Raw genomic sequence first — 6,000 nt, forward strand, 5'->3', positions numbered from 1 at the left:
AAGCTGTATTTGGTGGAAGATTTAAGTATTTTCTCTCTTCTTTGCTGTTATTTCATCTCCAATTATTGTGAGAGCCGCTTTAGTCACGGTTGCATCCATTAGGATCGCTTCTCGTACTTTTACGTTTTTTTAGTCCTTACCATTCCTGGTCATAAAAAACAATGTTTTGGGAGTTTCCCCAATGGCATTGGCCAAGGAGGAGGAGGATTCATGTGACAATAGCGAATTTTCATTCGCTATTGTCACACAATGGGTGGGCTCAGGGCACACTGCTCTGCGCCCCGGGTCCACCCTTTCCTACTAGAGCCAAATAGGCGGGGAGTCGGGGACTGTCTGGGAGGCAGCGGCCTGGAGGAGGGGTGATGTCATTGGTTGCTAGATGCTAAGCGGCTCTAGCCTAGCAACCAGTGCAATGTGTGGGCTCCGGCCGCCTCCCTGCAGAGAGACAGCGCCGCCAGAGGAGGGACCAGCAGCCCAGCGGATCAGGAGGATGACAAACTCACAGATGGACAAACTCACAAGGCGGTTCTGCAAACTTGCAAAAAGTTAGTAACCGGTTCTATGGAACCGGTGCGAACCAGCTGAATCCCACCACTGACTATACTTGTTATCTGTCAGGAAGTGTCAGTCATTATGTAGCCAAACATTCGATGACATCTCTACCACAATGAGATCCCCAGGAATCCACACATAAAGGCTTTATAATGTCACACTGCACGGAGACCCAGGACCAGACTGGATTACATAGACGTTGAGTAATAACCCCATATACAATATACATTCATGCCTTCCTTTTAATCCTAAAAGCTCGGCCAAATATATTACACGAAAAATACAAATCTGGAAAAAAGAAGCAGAAACCAGAATGATGCAAACCTTTTTTTCCATTAGACTGTAAGCTCTGGAGGGCAAGGATTGCCTTCAAATATTAGCTTTAAGAGCTGTGTTTGTCTACGTAGCTATATCAATAAGATCAGGACTTCCAAAGGGCTAAAAGTGTTTACACACTGTCATGGGCTGTAACACTGTCAACTATACAGCCCCGTATACGCAATATCACCACAACAAACTTTTCCATGTCTACGTAATACGTGCCAAACGCAAAGGTGCAAATTTCCAGGACCCACAACAAAATGATAGGACCCAACGTATTAACAAGAATTGCAAAGTGGAGGGTCATGTTGGGGGGTGTAGTGTTCCATGTATATAATGTAATATAATTGCATTATGATGGTGACCAGTGGAGGGCCATGTTGGGGGGAGTAGTGTTCTATGTATAGAGTGTAATAGAATTGTATTATGGTGGTGACCAGTGGTGGGCCATGTTGGGGGGTGTAGTGTTCCATGTATAGAGTGTAATAGAATTGTATTGTGATGGTGACCAGTGGTGGGCCATGTTCAGGGGTGTAGTATTCTATGTATAGAGCAGTGGCGGCCTGTGCATAGGGGGCGCCAGGGCACCGCCCCCCTTAAAAAAAGGGAAAAAAAAATTACAAAAAGAACAATAAAGTTTTAAAAAAAAATCGCGTTCGCCGGCCTATGTTGTGGCTAGGGGGGGGGGGTTTATGACCCAGAAGAGGCACCGATTGGCTGCCTTCTGGGGGCGTAACCTGGGCGCAGGTCATAGCGATAGGACACCCCCAGTTTCGTGATATCCTGGCTGTGATTGGTCCAGTCTCCAGCCTGGACCAATCATCATCCAGTACATCCCGCTGACGTCACAATGGGGGGCGGTGCCGGTGCGTGCATCAGTCACTCACCGTCACCGCCCGGTCACCTTCCCGCCGCCCCAGAGAGGAGTCTCGAGGAGAGGAGAAGCCGGCGCCGCTCACCTTCCCGCCAGTTCCCGCCGCCCGCCGCAGAGAAGAGGAGAGGCTGAGAGGGAGAAGCCGCTCACCTTCCCGCTGCCGCAGAAGAGGACGAAGTATCGAGGAGGGGAGAAGCCGCCGCCGGGAGCCGAGCCGCCGCCAGGTAAGTGCATTGGATTGAAGGGAGCACGCACGCTGGTCTCTGCATTGATTGGGGGACAATGCTGTGGGCACTCTGCAATCATTGGGGGACAATGCTGTGGGCATTCTGGAATGATTGGGGACAATGCTGTGGCGCTCTGCAATGATTGGGGACAATGCTGTGGCGCTCTGCAATGATTGGGGACAATGCTGTGGCGCTCTGCAATGATTGGGCACAATGCTGTGGCGCTCTGCAGTGATTGGGGACAATGCTGTGGCGCTCTGCAGTGATTGGGGACAATGCTGTGGCGCTCTGCATTGAACAGTGTTCATTGCATTGAAGGGGGCACGCACGCTGAACTCTGCATTGTGGGGGCACAGCACACTGTTTATTGCATTGAAGGGGGCACAGCACAGTTGCATTGAAGGGGGCACCCATGCTGAACTCTGCATTGTGGGGGCACAGCACAGTGTTCATTGCATTGAAGGGGGCACAGCACATTGTTCATTGCATTGAAGGGGGCACAGCACATTGTTCATTGCATTGAAGGGGGCATGCACGCTGAACTCTGCATTGTGGGGGCACAGCACAGAGTTTATTGCATTGAAGGGGGCACAGCACAGTGTTTATTGCATTGAAGGGGGCACAGCACAGTGTTCATTGCATTGAAGGGGGCACGCACGCTGATCTCTGCATTAAAGGGGGCACGCACGCTGGTCACTACATTGAAGGGGGCATGTACGCTGGTCTCTGCATTGAAAGAGGGCATGTACGCTGGTCACTGCATTAAAAGGGGGCATGTACGCTGGTCTCTGCATTGAAAGGGGGCATATACAATCTCCTGTACCATGACCTGTGCCATGCCTATACCATATCTGTGCCATGCCTATACCATCTCCTGTACCATCACCTGTGCCATGTATAGAGTGTAATAGAATTGTATTATGAAGGTGACCAGTGGTGGGCCATGTTGGGGGTTGTAGTGTTCTATTTATAGGGTGTAATAGAATTGTATTATGATGGGGTACAGTGGACGGCCATGTTGGGGGGTGTAGTGTTCTATGTATAGAGTGTAATAGAATTGTACTATGATGGTGACCAGTGGTGGGCCATGTTGGGGGGTGTAGTGTTCTATGTATAGAGTGTAATAAAATTGTATTATGATGGTGATCAGTGGTCGGCCATGTTGGGGGGTGTAGTGTTCCATGTATAGAGTGTAATAGAATTGTATTATGATGGGGTACAGTGGACGGCCATGTTGGGGGGTGTAGTGTTCTATGTATAGAGTGTAATAGAATTGTACTATGATGGTGACCAGTGGTGGGCCATGTTGGGGGGTGTAGTGTTCTATGTATAGAGTGTAATAGAATTGTATTATGATGGTGATCAGTGGTCGGCCATGTTGGGGGGTGTAGTGTTCCATGTATAGAGTGTAATAGAATTGTACTATCATGGGGTCCAGTGGACGGCCATGTTGGGGGGTGTAGTGTTCTATTTATAGGGTATAATAGAATTGTATTATGATGGGGTACAGTGGACGGCCATGTTGGGGGGAGTAGTGTTCTATGTATAGAGTGTAATAGAATTGTATTATGATGGTGACCAGTGGAGGGACATGTTGGGGGGTGTAGTGTTCTATGTATAGAGTGTAATAGAATTGTATTATGATGGTGACCAGTGGAGGGCCATGTTGGGGGGTGTAGTGTTCTATGTATAGAGTGTAATAGAATTGTATTATGATGGTGACCAGTGGAGGGCCATGTTGGGGGGTGTAGTGTTCCATGTATAGAGTGTAATAGAATTGTATTATGATGGGGTACAGTGGAGGGTCATGTTGGGGGGTGTAGTGTTCTATGTATAGAGTGTAATAGAGTTGTATTATGATGGTGACCAGTGGTGGGCCATGTTGGGGGGTGTAGTGTTCTATGTATAGAGTGTAATAGAATTGTATTATGATGGGGTACAGTGGTCGGCCATGTTGGGGGGTGTAGTGTTCTATGTATAGAGTGTAATAGAGTTGTATTATGATGGTGACCAGTGGTGGGCCATGTTGGGGGGTGTAGTGTTCTATGTATAGAGTGTAATAGAATTGTATTATGATGGGGTACAGTGGTCGGCCATGTTGGGGGGTGTAGTGTTCTATGTATAGAGTGTAATAGAGTTGTACTATGATGGTGACCAGTGGTGGGCCATGTTGGGGGGTGTAGTGTTCTATGTATAGAGTGTAATAGAATTGTATTATGATGGTGACCAATGGTGGGACATGTTGGGGGGTGTAGTGTTCTATGTATAGGGTGTAATAGAATTGTATTATGATGGGGTACAGTGGACGGACATGTTGGGGGGTGTAGTGTTCCATGTATAGAGTGTAATAGAATTGTATTATGATATTGACCAGTGGTGGACCATGTTGGGGGGAGTAGTGTTCTATGTATAGAGTGTAATAGAATTGTATTATGATGGTGACCAGTGGAGGGTCATGTTGGGGGGTGTAGTGTTCTATGTATAGAGTGTAATAGAATTGTATTATGATGGTGACCAGTGGAGGGTCATGTTGGGGGGTGTAGTGTTCTATGTATAGAGTGTAATAGAATTGTATTATGATGGGGTACAGTGGAGGGTCATGTTGGGGGGTGTAGTGTTCCATGTATAGAGTGTAATAGAATTGTATTATGATATTGACCAGTGGTGGACCATGTTGGGGGGAGTAGTGTTCTATGTATAGAGTGTAATAGAGTTGTATTATGATGGTGACCAATGGTGGGACATGTTGGGGGGTGTAGTGTTCTATGTATAGGGTGTAATAGAATTGTATTATGATGGGGTACAGTGGACGGACATGTTGGGGGGTGTAGTGTTCTATGTATAGAGTGTAATAGAATTGTATTATGATGGTGACCAGTGGAGGGTCATGTTGGGGGGTGTAGTGTTCCATGTATAGAGTGTAATAGAATTGTATTATGATGGGGTACAGTGGAGGGTCATGTTGGGGGGTGTAGTGTTCCATGTATAGAGTGTAATAGAATTGTATTATGATGGGGTACAGTGGAGGGTCATGTTGGGGGGTGTAGTGTTCCATGTATAGAGTGTAATAGAATTGTATTATGATTAGTAAGATTTTGATTTTTTTATGATTGTTTATACAATATTCTTTGAAGCTTCTAAATAAATAAACAAATAAAAAATATATATTATATTTAAAGTTATATCACGATTTAAGGAAAGCAGAGAGAGACGTGAGTGTAGAATAAGTAGAAAAGGTATTTCTATAATTTATGGTAATTTGTTACCTGTTGATGGAAGGATTGTTCCTTCTTCGGCGCTCTCACTTTGTCTTTGTCTTGTGATTGGTTGAATCTTTTATCCAAGTTCCCGGAATGATGAAACTTTTTCCTCTCCAGCTCACTCCTCCTCAGTCTGGGTTTGTTTGTGGATCTCTCTTCCTGTGTCGTATTCACCTGTCTCTTACCTATCGGCCCCCTTGGGTCCTTTCCCCTCCAGCCTTCTCCTGTTTACCTCCAAATCTGGCCCCCCCCCTTTGCCCCGCTCGCCCAGTTCTGACACTTCTCAGCCTCCCTCCCTTTCCCTGTGTCTCCTGCACCCCTCCACCTTTCCAATGCTCCTTCTTTTTGGGGGTCAGTGGCCCTCAGTGTCCTCTCCCCCTCTGTAGTCCTGGGCTCCCACCTGCTTTGTGACTACGTCTATGGGCTGTGGAGGTATGAAAGTGCTCCAGGGGAGGGGGGAGGCAGACAGGAGGAGGGGGGAGGCTGACAACAGGAGGAGGAATGAGGCTAAAAGCCGATTTGGAGTTAAATGCTTAAATGCAAAGCAGTTTGCAAATGGGAGAATAGGAGCCAGGAAAGCGGGAGGGGTGTGGATGTGTGCATTTTATGTTTGTGAGCCCGCGGCCGTCTTTGAATGCCTATTACCATTATTAATAGTATTTGTTTAAGAGAGCGATAACCGAGTTCACCGCGCTCTGCGTCAATGTTTAGCGGTCGTTTTATTGCATTTATTTTTGCTCAGCATAGAAAGTCAATGGCTTGGCCC

The 6,000-nt window shown here is 46.9% G+C and overlaps 1 protein-coding gene across 1 annotated transcript in view; it reads right to left on the bottom strand.

Annotated features, from left to right (window-relative positions):
• The window catches only part of GNB3 (G protein subunit beta 3), a 129,645-nt gene extending 123,944 nt beyond the window's left edge, over window positions 1-5,701 (bottom strand). Inside the window, exon 1 of the mRNA XM_082269238.1 lies at window positions 5,241-5,701. The gene's annotated coding sequence lies outside the window, so the exon portion shown is untranslated. The remainder of the gene's footprint in view (window positions 1-5,240) is intronic.
• Window positions 5,702-6,000: the final 299 nt, after the last annotated feature.

The sequence above is a fragment of the Pelophylax lessonae genome, assembly GCF_965119305.1.
Source record: "Pelophylax lessonae genome assembly, chromosome: 9".
Lineage (NCBI taxonomy): Eukaryota > Metazoa > Chordata > Amphibia > Anura > Ranidae > Pelophylax > Pelophylax lessonae.